Source organism: Hordeum vulgare, chromosome 5H (genome assembly GCF_904849725.1).
Source record: "Hordeum vulgare subsp. vulgare chromosome 5H, MorexV3_pseudomolecules_assembly, whole genome shotgun sequence".
NCBI classification, from domain to species: domain Eukaryota; kingdom Viridiplantae; phylum Streptophyta; class Magnoliopsida; order Poales; family Poaceae; genus Hordeum; species Hordeum vulgare.
Genome location: NC_058522.1, coordinates 149,115,684 through 149,139,386, shown reverse-complemented (window position 1 = coordinate 149,139,386; position 23,703 = coordinate 149,115,684). Strand labels below are relative to the sequence as shown.

The following is a 23,703-nucleotide window of genomic DNA, read 5'->3' as shown; positions in this document are numbered from 1 at the left end:
CTACAGTCAGCTGAATGCTCAGCTCATCATTGAGTCCCTCCAAGAACTTTTCCTGCTTGGCCGCATCATCGGCCACATCTCCAGGTGCATAATGGGCGAGCAGGCTGAATTCATCAACATACTGAGCCACAGAGTGATTTCCCTGGCGTAAGTTGCGAAACTCACGCTTCTTCAGACTCATGGCCCCAGCTGAGACATGAGCGGTGCGGAAGGCTTGTTTGAACTGCTCCCAAGTGACTCCGACAATGGGGTATGTGGTGGTGTAGTTCTCCCACCATGCAGCTGTAGGGCCTTCAAGTTGATGCGCGGCAAAGAGCACCTTCTCAGCTTCAGTACATCCAACAGTGATTAGTTCCCGCTCCATCTTGCGGAGCCAATCATCTGCCACAATGGGCTCAATGCTGCTGGAGAAAGTCGGAGGGTTCAACCTCAGGAAACGGGTGAGATTGTCAGCCTGGGGTGGATGATGGTTGTTGTTATTGTTCTGGTTCTGGATGATCAGCTGCATCAGGGTATTCTGTTGCTAAATCAACTGAGTGTGCTCCGGCGGGAAGTTGGAAGGAGGGACACGTCTCGGAGGCATCTGGTGTTTGTGGCGGGGTGGGATTAGCATAGAACAATGGTCTAAAGAGTAATTACACTACCCATATGAAATGCAACAATCAAGTATCACACCACACATTTTATTCAATATCATCACAAAAGGTTCTCACACGGGGATACAAGTTTCGATAACCTAAACATCGGCCTAAGCGTTTAACGATAAGATAAATTGGTGGACTAGTCTAAGTGTCCTCCTCAGAAAAGCATGGTGGTGGGTCCTTCGGTGAAGCTTGCTTCGTAGTCCTCTTCATTGCTGATCAAGGGGGCTACGTCTCCTTCAGGATGAAGGTTCTCGCCCATGTCCAGTTCTTCCTCAAGATATGTGACACGAGCCTTCAGCTTCTCGATCCTCTCCAAGAAGTCCTTCACCTCCAATTCATGATCATAGTGGGCTTCCCGGGCTGCATGTTCGAGTTCGAGTTCGCGGAGCGACAGTTGCTTGATCTTCCTGGCGTCCTTGACCACACGATGCTCCAGAGTCCCGCTATGCTTCTCCAAGGTCTGGGCATAGGATAGGAGAGCGTCCTTCGTCTTGATTGAGATGATTTCTCCATCTTCTCCTCTCCGGGATACCGTGATATGTCCGGCGAAATAGGGCAGCCTTTGTACACTTCCTTGATACATCCGAGTGCACAATGGACCGCCATGTCCCTTCCGAGAATCCAGCTGGGTGCGATGAACTTGAAGTCCACAGGCTCAGTGCTCGGCTCGAATGTCCTTCCGGGAACGTGCACCTCAATCCTGTAGCGTGAATCCTCCGGGTAAGACGAAGTAGGCTTCCCTGTGATAGTCGGCAGAGCAATCCTCAAGTCTTTGGTGATCTGCATTAGCTCCGTTCCGAAAGGCATAGTGGCGTCGGGCTGGCAAAACTCCGTGAACTTAACGAGGATGAAGGTGGCCATCTAAAACATTGGAAAATCGGAGAGAACTCAGAAATGAGCAGAAGAGGAAATAGAATATTTATAGACATAAGAAAAATAGTTTTCTCCCTAAGGCTTTTCAATTCCTAGAGGTTACGTCCTATTGTCAGCGTGTGCTCTGATACCATATCTGTAGCGACCCGCCCTGAAACGACCAAGTCTCTGGTGTTTCCGTACCATCCCAAGATCATGCTGGTACACACTCAGTACATCAATGTATATATCAAGAGTTCCATCACACAGCTTTATTAATCAAAATCTCATATCGAGTACTTTATTACAATAACGGATTACAATAAAGTGGCTGGAGGCCATCTAATGAGATAACTAACGAAGACTAGCTGAAGCTTCAAAGGTAGACGAGTCCATCCGACTCCAGGGCATATCACCGAGCGTAGATCGTAGCCTCACACCTGGCCAGAAAAATACTCTACAACATGATACGTTGCAGCTGTGTAGGTCAGCATATGGAATATGCCGACAAGTCATCAAAGAGAGGGGGTGAAATAGTAATCATCTATTCTACATGCATATATGGCAGGTGGGGCTATAAGTTTTTAGCGAAAAGCAAGTTTTCTCCTACATCAAGAGAGGGATAAAAGCAAAACATTTCTACATTGTTTGTTGTTAACGAGATGGTTCCACCAACCAATTCTCGTACCCGAGTTGTCGATAATCCCCACATCATTTTTAAATTGTGTTGAGAGTTCGGGAAAATTTCAATGCCTTCGGCTCAAGTTGTCCATGACCATGGACACGACTAATCGATAAGGTTTGGGTACTCTGCAGAGTTTTGCACACGTTCCCCACAAGATTTGATCGCCTCCGAGTTTGTCCTCGCACTTCAGGGTGATTGAAGACCGGATGATCAGAACATGGTCTTTCAACGGGTCCCTCTGATCCCCTATCGGTGCCTGTCCAGAGTCGCCGCGTTGTCCAACCAAGCCAGAGCACATAATGACTTGTGGCTGTGCAGGTAAGCCTTGGGTCTTGAAGCCTCAGTCCATCCCTTCGAGCCTGGGTGAAGCTTTCTGCAAGATGGCATGGCACGTCTCCATGCATCCCGGGTCGTCCACTGGTTTCTCCAGGGAGCCCATCTAAACCGTCCTTCACCCAGAGTTGCATTGCATCACGAGGTCTTGAATAGTCTTGTCTTAACTGGTCTTGGTTATTAAATTATTCCCGCATCACTCGTGATAAACTCTCAACCAGAACCCCGTCTACACAAGCATAGCAATATAAAATTTGTCGTCCCGGGCCAAGTAACGGGGTTGTTGGGTGCCTACCACATGATACTACAACAAGTAACCAATATTTCCAAGTACCTACTCAGCATGCAATAGGGTGTTTGAAGGGTAGAACTACAATGCATAAAACATAGGTAATACATGATCAAATGACTTGCCTTGCTGATAGTTGTCATTACCGAGCGCTTCGAAGTAGCACGCTTCGCACTCCGGGTGATCTCTCGATACAAACAAATACACACCATAAGCACTACAATCATTAACAAGCAAAATAACATCACTAGAATAAAACTACTAATGCATAAAGTGAAGAAATCACTTAACATAAGCAAAACAGAATCTGTTTTTGATAAAACCCCAACAAAAAATATTTGAAAAAAAATTGAAACTTAAACTACAGAAAGATATGATCACTAGGAAGCAGCAGCAAAAAGAATCAAATCAAAAGCTATTTTTAAACTCCTGGAATAGGCAAAACAATATTTAAACTAAATCTGATCTAATTTAAATTGTGAAATTTTAAACATAGGCAAATAATATGTTTTCGAAAACTACAGAACAATTGTGATATACTGGAAAAAGAATCAACCTCATTGGATCTCTAGATCAAAAGTTCTGAGCCAAAAAAAATTGAAACTCTCTCTGTTTTTGAATTAAAACTGAAAAACAGACTAAGCTAACTAGTGAACGGGAGGGGGTACGTGTGAGCTCCTGATTCGCTAAGGTGTTGTGTGTTGCGGGGATAACCAGCAAACGGCCGGTATGTAAGCAAAAGCGCCGGCTAACTAATAAGTAAATAAAACCCGTTTCGGTTTTTGATTAAAAACCGAAGGGGTATCTCATCATCTAATCTCGCACGTTGGTTTAGATCTGACGGCTAAGGAGAGGGGGGGGAACTCATAGGGGGCTGGCTCAACTCCGGCGAGGTCCGAGGCGGGGTGGAGTCGGGGTCGTCGCTCCGGCGGGTCTCGGCGGCGTCCGAGGGGTTGGGGAGACGGTGGCGAGGCTCCCGCGTTGATAGGTGGAGGTGGGGAGGCGTGGCTTGGCCGGGGGTGAGCAGGGGATGCTCGGGGGCTTCTGGTGAGCTTGCCGAGCTCCGACGAGGTGGCGGGGTGGCGTGGGGGCGAGGGTCTCGGGCTAGGGAAAGGGAAGGGGGTTCGGTCGCGAGGGGGAAGCTTTATAGGGTAGGAGGAGGGGGATCCGGGGAGATCGGTTGCCGGCCGGCGAGCTTTGGTAGGAGATCGGGCCGGGGAAGGAAGGGAGGAAGAAGGAAGGAAGGAAGGGGGTGACCGGTTGGGGCTGGGATCGGCCAAGGGGCCCACGCGGCAGTGAGGGAGAGAGAGGGGACTGGGGAATCGGTCGGCCGATCCTGGGGGATTCGGATCCGGGCGTTAGGGATTCGGCCCGATAGCGCTATAAAGCGCTCAGGCGCTTTCCTATTAAAAAAAACTTTCCTATTTTCTATTTTTTTCAAAAACAGAAAGTACAAAAATAAAAAGGGAATAAAATAAATTTCAAATATAGGGGTATTATATACCAAAATTTTCAAAAAAAAATCCCTATCCATTTAACATTTTTCCAAAACAAAAATAAAAACTTTTTAAATTTTTTTTTTCAGAAAAACCCCTAAGGTTTTATTTTCTTTTTGGCAATTAATTTCTCCACAAAACTTTGTTTTTTTCTTGTCTCAAATATTTCCAAAAATACCCCTGATTTGGGAGGGTCATATTCCTCCACTCTTTCTTGCTTGCAAGAATTATTTGCGGGGTATTTCTTGTTGGAAGAAAAATAGAAAAGCAAGGAGCAAAAATTAAAGAATTCAAATGCAAACTTTATTGCAATCAAAATGCATATATGCTTATCTATATTTGTAAATCATTCCAAAGTAGGAAATTTGGGATGTTACAGGCTTCCTCTCTCTATTGGATCTTCAATACAAAGTTCTCCATGATCTTCATGGAGATCTATCCGATGTAATCCTCTTTGGCGGTGTGTTTGTCGAGATCTGATGAATTGTGGATTTGTGATCAGATTATCTATGATATACATTTGAGTCTTTGCTGATTTCTGATATGCATGATTTGATATCCTTGTAAGTCTCTCCGAGTCTTGGGTTTTATTTGGCCAACTAGATCTATGATTCTTTCAATGGGAGAAGTGCTTGGTTTTGGGTTCTTACCGTGTGGTGACCTTTCCCAGTGACAGTAGGGGCAGCAAGGCACACATCGTGTAGTTGCCATCAAGGGTAACAAGATGGGCTTTGTCGTAGATATGAGATTGTCCATCTACATCATGTCATCTTGCTTAAGGCGTTACTCTGTTCTTTTGGACTTAATACAGTAGATGCATGCTGGATAGCGGTCGACATGTGGAGTAATAGTAGTAGATGCAGAAAGTATCTGTCTACTTGTTTTGGACGTGATGCCTATAGATATAATCATTGCCATAGATGACGTCAGGACTTTGTGCGGTGCTACCAATTGCTCGACAGTAATTTATTCACCCACCGTCTACTTGCTTTCATGAGAGAAGCCACTAGTGAACACTACGGCCCCCGGGTCTATTCACACCTATCGTTTCCACTTTCACTTTTACTTTGCTTTGTTACTTTGTTGCTTTTAGTTCTCACTTGGCAAACAATCTATAAGGGATTGACAACCCCTTCATAGAGTTGGGAGCAAGCTTTTTGTGTTTTTGCAGGTACTTGTGATACTCCTTCACTGGATCGATACATTGGTTCTCAAAACCGAGGGAAATACTTACCACCGCTGTGCTACATCACCCTTTCCGCTTCAAGGAAACACCAACGCAAGGCTCCAAGGCCACGGGGGAATCCTTTGCATATTTGCATAGGAAGTCCCTAAAGGCATAGCTGTAGCAGAAGGATTCCTGGTGTCATTGCCGAGGAGTATCAAGACAAGAATAGTCTCCCATCAGCACGTGTTTCTCGCGCCGTTGGAAGGTCTTTTGTTGCCGTAGCAACTCCCAAGCACGACAAAAGGAGATTCTAGTCCTTATTGAGAATTTGCTGGAACAAGAGGAGATTTATTGGATACAACATGGACGTGCAAATAGGCTATTACATGGGGATCGTAACACCTCTTTTTTCCACAACGTAGCAATAGCTAGAAAGAAAATAATCATATTAAAAAATTGCTTGGGGATAATGGGAGCTGGTTACAAGATACTGAGATGAAAGAGTACATTAGAGGGTACTTTTCAAATCTATTTATGTCAGAGGTCTCCCAACCAAATCGGGAAGTTCTCTCCCTTGTGACAAGGAAAGTGACAATTGAAATGAATAATGCTCTTATGGCTCCATATACAGTAGAGGAGGTCCGAAAAGCTCTTTTAGATATTGGAGATTTAAAAGCTCCGGCTCCGGATAGGCTCCACAATTTTTTTATAAGAGGTTTTGGTCTATGCTGGAAGAAGATTTGACAGAAGAGGTTCTCGAGGCGGTGAATTCATGTTCAATACGGACAGGATGGAATGGTACTACAATTGTCATGATTCCAAAGATTAATGCTCCAAAAAATATTACTCAAATCAGACCGATTAGTTTATGCAATGTGGTGTATAAGGTTAATTATAAAATGATTACAACACGTTTAAAGGTAATTCTTCCAGATATTATTAGTCCAACTCAAAGTGCTTTTATCCCCGTGAGAACGATCATAGATAATATTCTAGTAGCATATGAGTGCTTCCACAAAATTAAAAAGAAAAGAACTGGGAGGGAGGGTTTGTGTGCCATGATCGAGTGTAATGGTCCTTTTTAAAAGAAATATTGTTGAAACTAGGGTTTCGAGAGAATTGGGTGAATTTGATTATGCAATGTGTGTCCTCTGTGAAATATAGTGTGTTTTAATGGTAACGAGACTGACAACTTCAAAACCACTAGGGGTGAGGCAAGGGGACCCCCTTTCCCCCAATTTGTTCTTGTTATGTACGGAAGGACTGACTGCTCTTTTAGCAAAGGCGGAGGAGATGGGTAAGATTTGTGGCATTAACGTCAGTAGAGGAGCCCCATCAGTTTCCAACCTCCTTTTTGCAGATGATTCATTGATACTTATGCAAGGAAATGCTACAAATGTGGAGGCTTTGAGAATGGTTTTAAATTCTTATTGTGCCGCTTCGGGGCAAATGGTGAGTCTAGAAAAATAAAGCATATTTTTTAGCCCCAATACAAAAGTGGAAGAAAAAACATAGATGTACACTATTTTGAATATTATGACTGAGGCACTTAATGGGTAAAAGCGATTCTTTCAATTCCTGATTGATCGAGTAATAATGAAAATTAGTGGATGGAAAGAGAAGTTGTTATGTGCTGGAGGAAAGGAAATTTTACTAAAATCTGTTGTTCAAGCTATCCCAACATATGCCATGCCCGTCTTTAAAATTCCTAATTTTTTTTGTAAGGAAATCATCGATGCGATGTCGCAATTTTGGTGGGGTGATGAGGACAATCAAAAGAGGATGCATTGGATGGCATGGTGGAAGATGTGTGTTCCAAAAGACCATGAAGGAATGGGTTTCCAGGATATACATTGTTTTAATCTGGCACTACTAGCTAAACAAGCGTGGCGTCTATTGGATCATCCGGAATCGTTGTGTGCCACCATTTTAAGAGCCAAGTCGTTCCGGGGGGTGATTTGATGAGCGCAAGTTTAAGAAAGGGTGCTTCCTTCACTTGGCAAAGCATTATAGCAGGAGTGGAATCTCTTAGGAATGGTTATATTTGGAGGGTTGGAAGTGGAGAGAATATTGATATATGGAGAGATGCGTGGATCCCGAATTGTGCAAATAGAAGAGTTATTACACCCATGAGGGGGAATCTATTTACGAAAGTTGCTGACCTTATTGATCCAGTTACAAATTTTTGGGACGAGGATTTGCTGAGACGAATATTGTGGCCGATAGACGTTCAAAGAGTCATGGAAATCTCCCTCCCTATGCATAATATGCAAGACTTCATTGCTTAGAGCTACACTAAAAATGGTCTATTTATAGTACGATCTGCTTACATGGAGGAATGCAGTAAACAACATGGACGAAAACTGGAATATACAATCGGCATGGGAAAAAGTCAAGTCAATCCTATTTGGGGCAATCTTGGAAATTAGCTTGTCCGACGAAGGTTAAATTTTTTATCTGGCGTACGCTTCATGGGAGTCTTCCTAGCCGTGTTACGCTGGCTAATAGACACGTAAAAACTTCGCCAATTTGCCCAGCCTTTTCGACTGGGCCAGAGGATACTAAACACGTGTTGTTTTTATGCCCGAAGGCCAAACAAGTGTGGGAAAGCTTGGGCCTGTATGAAATTGTAAGTGCGTTATATCGACTAGAGGGAGGGTGACTAGGCGATTTTTACAATATTGTCACTGAGGAAATTCCTAGTGAGGAAAGTCCTCAGTCATGAATCGAGTGCAATGGAAATAGAACCAGATCAGGAGAGCAAAAACGTCTACTACAAAGTACTCAATGAGATTTCAGAGATTTGGTTTGCACAGGTCACAAGTATAGGATAAGAAGATATAGATTAACTCACGTGAAGAATTTGAGGTTGAGGTAATTCATAGAAAGTCTTCAGTCAAATTCTTCAAACAATACACATGAAAGTCTTCAAGATACAATTGAGGAAATGAGAGAGTTGAAGAAATAGAACCAGTAACTTGATGAAGAGAGTTGTTGATGGCCCAGTTCCAACTTCTGTGACAGTTGTACGTCTTGTTTGGAGCGGCTTGGTATTGAAACCAAAGGACACATAGTCCCGGGACACACAGTCCCTATTGTATTCTCCCTGATCTAAGGACACACAGTCCTCGCCCAAAACTCGTGGTAAGTCTTCATGGCAGACTTCCAAACCCTCACAAACTCGGTCACCCAACGATCCACAATTGACTGTTGGAAGCTCTAGACCATGACGCCTAACTGTGTGGAGGATGCACAATCCTCAAAGGTAACAATCCTCAAAGGTAACAACCACACAGGAATAACTTCTTCAGTGATGCTCAATCACTTGGGTTTTGGTTTGGGTTTGGGTGTTTGGGGTATTTCCTCACTTGATGATCTTCACTCAAAGGCTCTGAGGAATTTGAGTTGCTCTAAATGACTAGTGTCAGTTTCTCTCAGAGCAGCCAACAAACTAGTGGTTGTGGGGCGGCTATTTATAGCCTGGGAGCATCCCGACATGATTTGACATAAATGCCCTTTAATAGTATGACCGTTGGGTGGGTAAGATCTATGACAGGTGGCGCGTGGCGCGGCAACGGTCAGAACTTTCAACTGTGAAAGTCCTCATGTCTCTCATATTCCTCACTTTGAGGCTTTGGTAGATGTAGGTTTGGGTTGAGAATCATGAGGAAATTTGTAACATAGTTTTACCTCGACCCCCTTTAACAGTACGGTTTTCCTATGACTCAAGTGTAAAGAAAATGAAACAGGAAGAGTAAATCTTCAAGCTTCAAAGTATTCAGAGTGTTTTCTTCACGACACACCGAATTCCTCATCTTCAATTTCTTCATGAGGAATATCAATTTCTTCGCAATTTCTCCACGATCAAAGTCTTCAAGGAATGACCAAAGTCTTCACTCGAAGACATTCATTTTTAGGGTTCGATATTCATCAAATAACTCAAACTCCTCAGTGACTTATAGAGCCCGTGTACACTTACGAACATATCAGTCTCTTAAATTATAAGTCTTCAAACCACCAAAATCACTAAGGGGCACTAGATGCACTTACATAAATGATAAATAAAGCTAGTGTGGTGGACCATGCAGGGGAGGCAACTCTTGAAGTGCTACACCTTATGGCTGATCAAGATCTATCTATGTTGGGTTTCCAGGACGGAAGGGAGCTGATCTCTATTACCATGTGGTATCTATGGTGGGAAGCTTGTTCATGAGGGGAAGTCGGAAGAGGCGTCCCTAACCTCAATGGGGATCCGGGATATAACGGCAAACTACGTAAGTTCCCACTTACCAAAGGCGAAGAAGAAGAGCGGAGGGTCGAATAGACCTTCAAAGGGTTTTGTTAAATTAAATGTGGATGCCGCTTTTGATCAAGATCAGCTAAGAGGCACCATGGGTGCTGTTATAAGGGATGATAAGGGAAACTTCATTGTAGGAGCAAACTGGAAGATTGAGTGTTGCGCGGATGCTCTCGCTGCAGATGCGTTAGCACTTAGGTACGGACTTTTGTTAGCATAAAAAGGGGGACGCAATCGGCTTATTATTAATTTTGATAACTCGAAGTAATTGAAACAATGAACAATGGAGGATACTCTGCGGGAGTGGCGGCTGCAATCTTTGAGGATTTTTTTTTCTATGGCTTCTGAATTTTCTTTTACTAGTTTCGAGAATTGTAATAGAGAAGCGAACAAAGTAGCACACGAGCTCGCTAGACTAGCAAAGAGTTCTGATACGAGTGAGTGGATTAAGGAGCCTTTGGAAAATATTGTATCTCTTCGAATATACGATGTAACACTTATCTCTAATTAATAAAGTTGAGATTGTTTATTTCAAAAAAAATCTTTGGATAAATTCTCCTACCAAACCATTTTGAGTCTAGAAATTACGAAAAATTTCTAAACTTCAATCCCAGGGCCATATGAAGGCACACAAGGAGAATTTTGTGACATTGTCCATTTGATTTTGATTGAAATCAATGTTCAGGATAATGAGCTGATGGTTTCGTGTGAATAAATCACACTTGAAAACATCATATAGATGTGTCCTTTAGGACCATGGAACACCTGAATAGTCTAGTCAATGGATGGGAAGAGCAACTTACCTAAACTTGATGCATTCAAGGAGTGTGAGTGGCTCAACATAGACTTTAAGGTGCGTGAGCCATAAAATTAGCTTCCCTATGTCATATGAAGTGCACACAAAATCCAAATTTTGTTAGAATTTAGCACCATAATAATCATAAACCAATGGAATTGCTGATAGTTTCGGTTTCAACCCAATGTCTTGACGACCAAGGCGAGTATGCCAAGTTTGTCATCTACGAAACACTCTGGAAAACTATCTCATACGCAACATGTGCTATGGGTTGTGTCGTATGTCTAGTACAATCCAGATGATACATAGATAATGTGCTTTCCATATCTGTTGCATATGGTAAAGAGAAGTTAGACCTGTTCGTTGTCATCGTAAGTTTCGCTATGGAAACTATTTTGACGGATATCTCTTTAGTAGGTTAGAGGGTACGAGTTAAACCGGGAAAAATGAAGCATCGTGACGTTACTCGATTACCAACAGGGATAGTAAATATGACTTGAGTTGAGCCAAAAAATACCTCATCGCGTCTAGCGATTTAAAATATCTCCCTTTTCTCAACGAGAGGGGAAACATTTCACTTCCGTGAGTATAGACTTTGTGGCGCATATGTCCACAAGGCACATATCATCATTCATCGGATTGACCCCACAGAAATCTATATATAGACATGAAGATTCAAAAATGAAAATCAGTGTCAGATATATAGAATACATACAAATGTATTTTTACCAAAGTGCCGATACAATATATTGTGATATGCAATATATAATGACAACAAATATCATGTTCATATTAGAACATCAGAAATGAACATAAATAAATAGATCACTAAGGAGTTTGAGGGACTAAATGTAGTATCCAAACATGTTGGTTCAGGCATATTCAACCATCATGTTATCCATGCCCATAGGGTCTCGTCACAACAGGTGATGTCGGGTTGAAGGTCGAAGTGAGATTCAAACCTTTGCCCTTGAGGTTCATTGTGTCCGAGGAATTGCTGATACAGAATAATCAGATGCTAAGATCCGAATCTAGTGCCTTATGATGTATACGATAATATTTTTATGTTAGCGGTGTGATCCTAACTAGTCCTGACGATAGGTGAATCGTGTGTTCTTGGATTTCACACATTATCTCATGAGACACAAAGATTGATCATGATGTCAATGGCCGAGATAGGGCAGTGGTGGTCATTGAGGGTGAAGCCTCAAATTCCCTAGCCATCGGTTACCAGAGATAATTAATTTACGGTCAGTAAATTAAAGACCATCATGGTTGATGTTGTAATGAACTTAGCAAAATTAATGGGTATTTCAAGAAGTTATCTTGAAATAATTAATGTGAATCTCAAATTGGTAAGTATGACACCTTGAAGATAATCTTCAAAATGGAGTGGATCTCGCAGCACTAGGGAGTATAATCTCATGAAATCAGTAGATACTCACTTGTAATGGCTTATGTCATAACTTAGAAAAATGTGTGGGAGAGCACTTTGTAAAGCAACCATAATGTCAAAACAACAATTTAGGTTTATCAATAGTGAGTGGTAATCTGCATAGGCAGTAGATCCATATGACTACCTTGTGATCCCAAGCATAAATTTGAAGAAATCACTTTGAATTTTGCATGTGTATTTGCAAGAAATTGAAAATCTCAATTGCAAATAGATGTATTAATCTCGACATGTGTTTAACATGGAAATAGATACATCATAGTAATATTCTAGAATACCTCGTACTCAACGGAGAAACGGTACTGGAGAGGTACTAAATTTATCTTCGCAGGTGATTAAAGATCTCTATTGCAAATGGACGTAATTGATATCAACACATGATAAACACGAAATATATTACATCAACTTAAGATCTGGAATACAACTCGGTACTAAACAGAATTACACTACTATTGTGATGAATAGTAATTATGTTGCAAACTTGATGCTCAAGTAAAAACTTGAATTGTATAGACCACAAATTCACTGAGATGATCTTGTAACAAGTTGCCAGATAATTCAGCACAGTGAATTAATATTTTATGAAAGAAAATTAATCTAAATCGCAATGAGATTGTTTTGTGAGAAAATAATAATTCTCGATCGCAAATCAATATTGTTGTGCCAAAAAACTTAATCTCAATCGCAAACAAATGGTGTTCTACTAATAATACATGTTACTAGCAGACTGAAGACGCGGCGGCACACCGTGCCCGTCAAAGAGCCTATGGTGTATGTAGGTTGTCTTTTCTTTCCTGTTGAATGTACTAATATACTAAGGTTTTCTAATTCATCCTAGCGTGCATAAATGTACATTCAGTAAGTACAATACCTAAATGTATTGTAGTATACTAATACATTTGTTAGCTGGATTCATGGATGTCCTTTTGTGTTTCGTGCATCATGGTGTTAATTTTATTTTGCGTAACACAGTACACATAGTAAAAAGGCAACTTTAGCAGATGTGCCTTCTGCTTTAGCGCATTGAGAAACCACAACCATGGTTGTTACCTTTATAAAACTTGTCTAGAGGGTCACAAAGAGGAAGCTCTTCAGCCATCTTGATATACAGGAAACACAATATTAGCAATATTAATGAGGATACAGAACAAACAACACATGTTTCAGTTGAAGTAATCTCCTATCCAACAACTTAAAAGGAAGAAGCTGATTTTCGAACAAATGTTTCTTCGCACAAAAGAATGGTGCTTTTACCGAACATAAAAGACACCTATTTCCCTTGTGCATGCGAGTTTCAAGGGCAGGAATGTAATGCCAAGCATATGACTCCTCAGTTATATAGAAATCAGGCTCAACATACTTGGGTGCTCCTTGAAGGAAGGCTTGACAAAGTCCCACAAAGAAAGATGGAAACAACTTATGGGAAAACACAACAGGTCACTTTGCATATTAATTACAACACACAAATAAGAGTAAACAGCCCGGTATCTCAACTCTTTATAGCTTACCTTGTGAACATAACAGAAAGCACCCACACTAAAAGTAAGGAATTATGGTACATATGATGCATATGTCTCTGCTACATATGCTCACCGACTGGAAATGCGTGCCATAATGTTTTAATTCCATAGCAAGATAAGGGCATAACTTCACCTATGCATCCTATTCAAGTAGGAATAGCTGCTATCGCAGGAAATTATCTTGTTTCCTGATAACGCGTGTAGCTGAAATGCAACGGATAGTGCCAAAAAGCAAACATTCTTGTATGGAGTTGTACATTGGCAACAAATGTTTCTCTACAGAGTGGCCAGTTGGTTTCTTAATCGGGTGACTCCATAGAAGGTTTGCATTGTTGGTCTTTGAGTGAGATGGTTGTATAGTTTGAAATTAAGGAGAAATTGCAAAGAAGAATAAAAAAGGGGGGAAACTATGCATCAGAAAGATGAATGAACTGTTTTGTTCTAATGCATAATTCCAACTGAGTAGCCATATGCACTAATTGAAAATAAGTTAACTTGGAATAAATGTTGAACTTACAATTAGTGGATATATCATTGTTGCCCAGCACTTCCAATGTGCAAGAAGCGTTGTATTCTGTTTTCCGTATTCTCAGTTCTTGAGAGCTCCGATGAAGCTTCTTCAGAGCTTCAAGGATGGGTATTTATTTTGAACCGCAAAGAAGATTACGCCATCAGTTTTACACTTCTGAAGGCATATGACCATGAGAAATTCAATTAGACTAAAAGTATTGTGATATTAGTGGCTTTGGATGGGTTGATTTCACATTTAACACAGAAGCCAAACAGAAGGAGTAGATAATATCATTGAGAAACAAAACAAATGTTTGACAGAGCTTACAAACAGAAGAGCATATCAAGTATTGTTCATTCTAGACATGATTAATATGTATGTGCATACAAAGCAAGAAACATGATTAGTTCTGGTACATGAAAACGCAGTGTTGTCGAAATTTATGTGGTGGAAAAAAATAGCAAACCTTTTAGCAAACATAGTTCATAGTTATCTACAGGATGGTAAGCACAGAAATACATCCTGATTGTCGACATTTCTTTTGCATAGTGCCAACATCAAGATTTAAAAACAGAAAGTTGTGAATTTAGCCTAATTATTGCCATCGAGGAAACATGTTTTTCTAATTTTTTTATATATAGTGGATCTGATGGTTAAGAAATAATTGGTTAATCTGGAGCGAGACAAACAAACATAATTTGTGAAAAATCAAAAGGCTCAGGACTGAGGCCTGCGTTGTGGATGTGAAGCCACTGCACCACAACACTATGTGCGAGTAGCCTCATGTTGCATCCCACAATCCAAAGATAAACCGAACTGGTCCTATAGTTGAAACTTAGAGCAACAACTTAGTTTTACCTAATAGTACGTAGGTAACATCTTGCTCCGTTTTTATAGCTCACCCTAAGGCTAATTATAAAGCTTAAGTATCACTATAGCATAACACTATATACTTTGGTTTTCCTAATTAGTTGAGACAAACCTTAAATGATCAGGCCAAAAATCAGTATCTGCATTTGTAGCCGAGTAACAGTAAGAGCCGAACACCAAAAATATCAGTTCTGAAAAGCTTTATGAGAATTAAATTAGTTATGAAACACCAAAATCATTTTTTTCTGAGAAGAAAAACCAAACACAAACAGTTGCTTCCGACCTCCTATTTTTCATGTACAGAGCATTAGGCTAATATGTGAATCTACACTCAGAAACTACCATGAAAGACAAAGCATTGGGCTAATCATATGGGAATTTACATCGACTGGTCCGCTGCAAAACTAAAAACAAAAGTTGGTTCAATTGGTCAATTAATCGAGAAGGATCATATGGTGTTAGCGTATGCACCTTCGAATTTGGATTAGCCATACCTTGTGTTGGGGGCAAGATATTAGCTTGGTTCTGGTTGTGGTGCGCCGCCTTTTTGAAGAAGCCGCCGGTGGGGTTGGTGGCTGTTGTGCCGGAGTGGGCCTTCTTCTCTGGAGGAAGGAGTTGACGGCTGATTGTTGCTTGACAACTAAATCCGTTTTCTAGTTGCTAACAAAAAACTTAATCCGTCCTCTTCCCGTATGAGATGATGATGATTTGAGACATGCCCTACTCTTGACATGGATAAATAGAATCAAGTCAAACTATATATACATAATCATCTTAAAAAAGAATTTTAGAAGTTGAAGATGGTCAAATAAAATTATCTCAACCGAAAGTGGCATGAATAATCCGCACATTTATTTCATTTTTAACTATGAGAGTGACCTGCATGACTTTTACATGGAACATGCATGTACAACATACATTTTCTTTTCTGTCTTGGTTCCCAAAGTATTTTTTTTCATGTTAGTGGCTAGTTTTCTTAAAAGGTTGGGTCATTTTATGTGCATGTTCTTATTGTTTCAGTTCAAGCACACGACAATCTATATGTTGAGCATTTTTTTGTTGCTCAAAAGTATCCAGAAAAACTACTTTAGGCTTTTAATATTTAAAATTCAACATGTTCGTTAGAAGTGCCCACTTCAGTTGCAGTTGAGACCACTTCATCCAACAATGCGATCTTATGAGCTAATTAATGTTCAGTATAATACACCATAAACCATGGAATCTGAGTAATCATAAGTACTTCGTATGCCATCTTGTGAGCTAATGGATGTTCAATACAATGCTGAATTGTTCATATGTTGTGTGTTTACAACGGAAAAGGTCAAGGTACCATGAGAGAAAACATTACCTCTATGGCTCATCTATATCCACAACAACTACTACGAGCACTCCTGGTAGAACATCCCCGACCTGGTAAGCAGCACACCCAACCCCGTAATTCATCCTCAATATTCCTCCCATCTGTTGCTAACAATGCCACCATGCTAACAGTTCATTGATCCTAACAAAGCCACTCAACAAAAGCCTGGACGCATCAACAATGGAAGAAAAAAGATCTGACATGAGAGAACGTTGGTCAGAGAAGGCGCGCCATGATTGCAGTGGTGTTCACCTCCATGTCATCAAGCAGCGGCGAAGATTGGTGTAGGCATGAGGCGAGGGGTTGGGAGGGAGCACTGCTGGTCTCAGAATCGACGGCGGAAGTCAACGACATCCGCCCGGGAGGCCAACCAATCCCAGGTACCGGGCCTAGGTTTTGCGTCTCTTACCCCGTGGTAACACCAAGGTGGAGGAAGGGAAGGAAGTAGAGGGAGCTGCGGTAGTGGCGGCATGGTGGCCAGCCAGCCGGCGGCAGCGTGGTTGCGCAGCTGCAAGGAACGAACCTATGGAAGAGGCGGCGGTGGCGGATCCCTTTTCTCCCCATTGTCCCTCTCTCTAGGAGAACAAAGAGGCAAGATATTTGTGGACTTTAGCGGTAATTTCTGCGAAGAGTAAAAAAAGAGTCAAAACTTAGAAAATAAGCCAACACGTGTCGATCGAATGAAGCAACGACGCCGAGCGCTGGGAACGCACGGGAGGAGCCCCTCCTTAGTAGCTTTAATATTTGTATATATATATATAGAGAGAGAGAGATGCAGAATCTCATTCGTGATAATGAGAAACCACAAGGGCTGAAGTGAAAATAGCCGAAGAGACAAGGTTCTATTCCTTTTTATCTCCCGAGCTATTCCTTGCGCTAGTAACCACCGCTGCAGTCCACGCCATGGCTTGCCGCCAGCCTTTCTTCATGCATCGTCCGCCTAGCGAGGGCTTCTTCGTCGGTGGAGAGTACCACCGTTGCCAACCGTTGTTGGCCTCCGATGCCACCACACCATGCGAGGGCTATGGTCTAGGGCACAGCTGCCAAGCCTATGCGACCGTCCACCAAGAGGCGTCGCCGCGGGTGGGCGAGGGAGGCGGGGCCAGCTACGACCTAGCGCGGGCGGGCACGGCCACGATCGAGCATGGGCAGCCATGGTCCCGTGCAACCAAGGTCTGCTACTACCGGGTCAATAGCTCCTGTGCGACGTTTTTCCTGTGAATTGGCTGCAAAGGGACATCGTTCGCAAGAACAGCTCTACTGCAACATCTCTCTGCGCATAAATAGCCCAGACATGACATGACCCTTAAGCACAATCTCTGTCAGGATTAGGTGGAGCCGGGCGGGACCCACAACTTATCCACATCGACCTAGGACCTAGATGGAGGCGACTACGGTTAAACAGTTTTCCCCTGGGAGCGCATCCTCCCTCTTCTTCTTCCCTGACGACGAAGCACAGCAACGCCGACGAGCTCCGATTCAGACAACCATATTTACAATCATTCAACCGGAATCGACGGAATAAAAACAACATAGGTAGATTTTAGCAAACATAGCAGATAATTTGGTTCGATTACACATGGAGTAGTATCCGTAATGGCGGGCTCATCGGAGAAAAAGCCACACAGAGTACTTCGATTACATAACTCTACGCGGGTATCCCATAGCTCCTACCCCTAGTTAGATCTCCAAAATTGGGCTCACCTGAGCCCGAGGGGTGCGGCCCCAATGAGGCGGCGGTGCCGCTCAGTCGGAGTCGGAGTCGGAGGTGCCCCGCCCCCTGTCGACGCGGGATTTCTCGATGGCTTAGTGAAAGCGGAACTCGTCGAGCTCCTCTTCCATCTGCCAGCGCGCGATGAGCTGCTGCGGCTCGTCCTTTGTGCGCTCCATAATCTCGGCAATGACGCTGTCGAGGTCGTCGTCGTCAACGTAGTCTCCCGACAGAAAGCCGAGGCGCCCAGGGCGCGGTGCCAAGCACTGCTCCTCCCCCTCCCTCTTCGGAGGAGGCAGCGGTGCGCGTGCAGTGTCGGAACTCCGCATGCCACCCGCATCAAAGGAGCTACTAGGCGGTCGCCTCGCACTGCCGCCTCGCGCCGCCGCCGCCATCTGGCGGTCGTACTCCTTCAATTCGTGTACTTGCACGCGCCGCACTTCCGAGCAGCGTCAGAAGCAACCCGCGTCGCTCGTTCCGGGTCAGAGTCGGGCACTGGCCTCTTTGCCCCTTTTCGATCCTTGTCGGAGCAGTTTCCGCTATGGGAATGGCCGCCGCGCGAGCTGGAAGATCCAAGCCTCATGATCGTCGCACGGCGGCGCTTGATCTGCGGCGAGGGGGCTGGATTGCGTGGTTTTGGTGGTCGCCGGCGGCGAGAGTGGCGCAGATCTGGATGTGTAAATAGCTAGGGTATGACACATTTGACCATATAACTATAGGAGATAACTAGTGACACTTACATCCCTGGCCCACGGGTCAGATTGACCGGTCAGCCCCCCACGTGAGCGTGAATACACCTTTTCTATTTAGTGAATAGTCTAGAAAATGCTATAAACTTGTAAATTCAATATCTTTTGCACTGCTATTCATTTAAATGGAATTGTTAACACATCTAAATGTAATTGTCTACACATCAGTACCCTATACATCATGTTACACACCCAAAACCACTTGTCAAATTCATTTTCATGTTTGGAACTATTTAAATGTTGGTCAAACTTAGGTTTGACCTAATTTGAAATGAGCATAAAAAATTCAAAAAATATATCAAAAAATTGGAAAACCAGTACACATATTCTTACTTTGTCATATACTAATAACTCTAATTGATTTGGTTGTTTTAGACATGGTGGACAAAAAAACTTGCTTAGAAATGGGTTGTTTACCCTATCGTTGGAGCTAATTTGATACTCATGTGTGAAGACAAGTGGTTTTGGGTGTTGAACTTGAAACTTTCAAAAACCTCACAAAAGCTTCATTTTGGAGTGACTAAGAAGGATCGAGGCTTGATTTTTCATTTTCATGTTTCAAACTTGTTTAAATGTTGGTCAAACTTAGGTCTGACGTAGTTTGAAATGAGCATAAAAAATTCAATTTTTTTAAAAAAAATTGGATAACCAGTGCACATGTTCTTACTTTGTCATATACTAACAACTCAAATTGATTTGGCTGTTTTAGACATGGTGGACAAAAAAACTTGCTTAGAAATGGGTTGTTTACCCTACCTTTGGAGCTAATTTGAAACTCATGTGTGAAGACAAGTGGTTTTGGGTATTGACCTTGAAACTTTCAAAAACCTCACGAAAGCTTTCTTTTGGAGTGACTAAGAATGATCCACACTTGGTTTTTCATTTTCATGTTTGAAACTTGTTTAAATGTTGGTCAAACTTAGGTTTGACCAAGTTTGAAATGAGCATAAAAAGTTCAATTTTTTTTTTCAAAAAATTGGAACATGAGTGCATGTGTTCTTACTTTGCCATATACTAACAAATCAAATTGATTTGGTTGTTTTAGACATGGTGGACAAAAAAACTTGCTTAGAAATGTGTTGTTTACCTTACCTTTGGAGCTAATTTGAAACTCATGTGTGAAGACAATTGGTTTTGGGTGTTGAACTTGAAACTTTCTAAAACCTCACAAAAGCTTCATTTTGGAGTGACTAAGAAGGATCCAGGCTTGGTTTTTCATCTTCATGTTTGAAACTTATTTAAATGTTGGTCAAACTTAGGTTTGACCAAGTTTGAAATGAGCATAAAAAATTCAAAAAAGCAAAAAATTGGAAAACCAGTGCACATGTTCTTACTTTGTCATATACTAACAACTCAAATTGATTTGGCTATTTTAGAGTGGACAAAAAAACTTGCTTAGAAATGGGTTGTTTGAAAACCCTACAACCTCGTTCTTGATAGCCATCTTTGTGAAGGTTTTTTCATGAAAAACTCCATAGTCCAGGTTTCTTATTTTTCCTATCGAGTTAGTCACATAGAACGATGATTGGCACAAGTTTTCTAGTTTTTTAATTTTTTTTGAATTAGTTATGCTCAACCCTAACCCTTGTAAACCTCTGAAGACCCCTCAAAACCGAATCAAAACCCCATCAAAACCCCGCACCTGTCCGGACCATTGGATCACCGTGAATGGACAGTCTGGATCAGGCAGTAGGGCTATGTCAGTGATCGACGGGCTGCACTTTCATTGGCTGGTCTTTTTAGCACCTTTTTTGGCAGTGTTCTGAAGCAACGGTCCGCATAGATTGAGCAGGCGTGCAAGGCGTTTTTGGGCTGATTTAAATCCATCCCACCCGTTGGACCGTCTCTTTCTTTCTCTGCAAAAATGAGGAGCCTAGCGGGCCCAGCTCCACCGAAACGTTATGCTCCCCCCTTGATTAACTAAAGAATTGCTGCACTCTGTTAATTGAAGAATTGCTACACTCTGTTAACTGAAGAATTGCTGCACTTTATGAATTCAATTGCTGCATTTTATTCATCAGGGGAAGCAAACAATCAATGGACTAACGAGAACTATAACTGAGAATATCATTACAAGAATTCAGGAAAGTTTGGCTTCACACAATTTTAAATTGAGCTAACAAATGATCCATGACTAGCTGAAACTACTAGCTTGACACACTAACTGAAACTCTAACAAGTTCTAGCGATTGATGAACATCAAGTAAAAGAAACCCGGGCCACCCCAGAAACCCATAGCAATGACACAACAATAAAATGCTCCAGCCATCATACTTGCTTGCTGCTTCAAAACGATCAGCTGCTTTAGTTGCTTGCCCATTTTCTTCCACCTTAGAATCTCATTTCAGATCAACAAGCTCTGCAGGAAACATAGTCTGTTTGGTTATCCAGCCATCTTGTCGATCGATTTCATCAACCATCTCTTTACCATCCTCAATTCTCACATACTCTCCTTTCCAATTATGAAATCATAACAATGCTACCTCTTGCTCTGGACCCCCAAAAATGCTCTCCCCAATTTTTTCACCACATTCTTCACGGCCTTCTCTTCCATGCTCTGTAGAACTTGTGGATCAATCTCTGCATAATCAATCTACCACTTCACAATTGTATCTCTCTCTATGTCCTGCATGCTACCATCACCTAGCTTCGCCTTAGAAGGAAGAAATTCCATAGTGAATTCGAACGTCCGAGCACCATCACCCCTGTTTGTCAATGGCAGGGCAGTGTGAGGTGAGCTAGCGAAAGCAGACGAGGCACAAATCGCATAGGTTGGAAAGGATGTTGTTGTCTCTGGCAGCACCATCGCGGTCAGCCCCCTCCCCCACCCAAATCTGGATCAAATCAACCAAAAACAGAGGGAAACAGAGGCGATGCGGTGAGATCTAACTCGACACACAGGAGAACATGTCAGGGTTCCGGATTCACTCACCACTTCCGTCGCTGTCACCGAGAATGAAAGCTTAGCCTCTACTGTCACCCAGAACAAAAGCTCCGCCGCCGCCGCCTGCTCACTGCCGGGAACGAAGAGGAGGGAGCAACACAGGTTCAGACAGGGGTACCCGTTTGGACAGGCACGGGGAAACATTTCACCTAATGCACTGACAAGTGGGGCCCGTAACTAGATGCACCGCCAAGTAGGGCCCGCGCTTATGTGGATAAGTTGTGGGTCCAGCCCCTAACAGCTAATGAGGGCATGGGTTCAAATTAAGGGCCATGTCGTGTCTGGGCTATTTCGTCGCTCAAAAGTGTCGCACCAAGGTAATTCGAACGAAATACATCTCACTCCTTCCAATTCACCTCAAAGGTGTCGCACAAGAGCTATTGACCCGTCGCTACCACAGCCAGGCGCAGACGCGGGCGCGGAGCATGGCGCACGGGCTGGTGCAGGGCATGGCACGACCACGACCATGCACGGGCAGCCAAGATACAGCATGACCATGGTATGGCACTGCCACGGCCATGCGCGGGAGCGGCTGCAGACCGCAGCGCACGGACGGGCACGGGGCACGACGCGATGCGGGCATGACGCTCGGCCGACCGTGGGGCACGGGCGACGAGGCCATGATGGTGGCCGCATGGCATCCAATGACGCGGACGGGCGTTGCGCGGTGGCCACGTCCTGGGGCGCAAGGTTCAGAGATAGCCGGTACAGGATGGTATCTCCCAGTCGGGCGGTCCTCTCCCGCATCCAACAACTTAGGCAACACGCCTTCGGTGGCGCCGCAGTTGCAGGGAGCCGACGAGGCTACACCACCAAGTCTTGCGCTGGATGGCATGGTTGTGTGCGTCGCCAGCCTGACTCACCTAAGGTCGCGACGCCATAGATGGCGGAACCATTGACAGCCGTGCATGGAGGAGCGTCCCTGAGGGTGTCCCGCTGCGCGCGTATATTGTGGGCGACGATTCACACGCCGGCTTGGCTACTGACGAGCGACGACTGCCCTCATGGAGGAGCTGAAGCTGAACCAATAAACAAATCGACGCATCATACCTTTTCTATTCTTTCTTTTACTTGATCCTTTTGTCAATGGATCCTGATTTTCTCTTTCTGCTATTTGATTTTGGTAGAGGATGTTCGAAGCATACGATCCTTCATCGCCAATTCCATGATGCTCTTCATCGTTCGTGAGTAATCTCATCGTAGGCTTGCTGGACGGTGATGGGTTGGATGAGATCTATCATGTAATCGAGTTAGTTTTGATAGGGTTTGATCCCTAGTATCCACTATGTTCTAAGATTGATGTTGGTACTACTTTGCTTTGCTTAATGCTTGTCACTAGGGCCCGAGTGCCATGATTTCAGATCTGAACCTATTATGTTTTCATCAATATATGTGTGTTCTTGATCCTATCTTGCAAGTTGTAGTCACCTACTATGTGTTATGACCCGGCAACCCCGGAGTGAAAATAACTGGAACCACTCCTACGAGTCTTTTTTCTACTGGTCCTTGCTAAGTTACTTTGCCGCTACTACTCTCACTACTGTTACTGTTACCGCTGCTACCATTACTATCACACTACTTTGCTACTGAAACTTTGCTGCAGATACTAAGTCTTTCAGGTGTGGTTGAATTGACAACTCAATTGCTAATACTCAAGAATATTCTTTGGCTTCCCCTTGTGTCGAATCAACAAATTTGGGTTGAATACTCTACCCTCGAAAACTGTTGCGATCCCCTATATTTGTGGGTTATCACTCAACTGCTATACTAACCCGTCCAGTGTATCACATCCGTCAACACATAACCAGAATCTCGGAACTTCATCTATCTCAGACCCTCGTAATCACAATGATACTAAGTTTGGCGACACATCCGGACCTATCTGCACCAGTATTGGGGAAGCCGGACTCCTCTCGTCACTACTAGTATTGAAGCAATTTTGAACATCCTTCGTGCTGAGATACCATGAAATCTGAATGATAATGATGTGCTCAATAATCCCCTGGAGCTCAACTCCCCAGAAGA

General features: G+C 43.0%; 1 long non-coding RNA gene across 6 annotated transcripts; it reads right to left on the bottom strand.

Moving 5' to 3' along the window:
- Positions 1-2,955: 2,955 nt before the first annotated feature.
- On the bottom strand, positions 2,956-16,889 carry LOC123398176. Of its 6 annotated transcripts, none has more exons than XR_006610098.1 (5): positions 16,263-16,889; positions 14,051-15,639; positions 13,064-13,112; positions 11,078-11,215; positions 10,687-10,887 (listed from the first exon to the last, which is right to left on the bottom strand). It is a non-coding gene; the product is annotated as an uncharacterized LOC123398176 (long non-coding RNA). The 6 variants fall into 6 exon arrangements; XR_006610096.1 differs by lacking the exon at positions 13,064-13,112 and having other exon boundaries at positions 16,263-16,439; positions 16,527-16,888; XR_006610099.1 differs by lacking the exons at positions 10,687-10,887; positions 13,064-13,112 and adding an exon at positions 2,956-2,988.
- Positions 16,890-23,703: the final 6,814 nt, after the last annotated feature.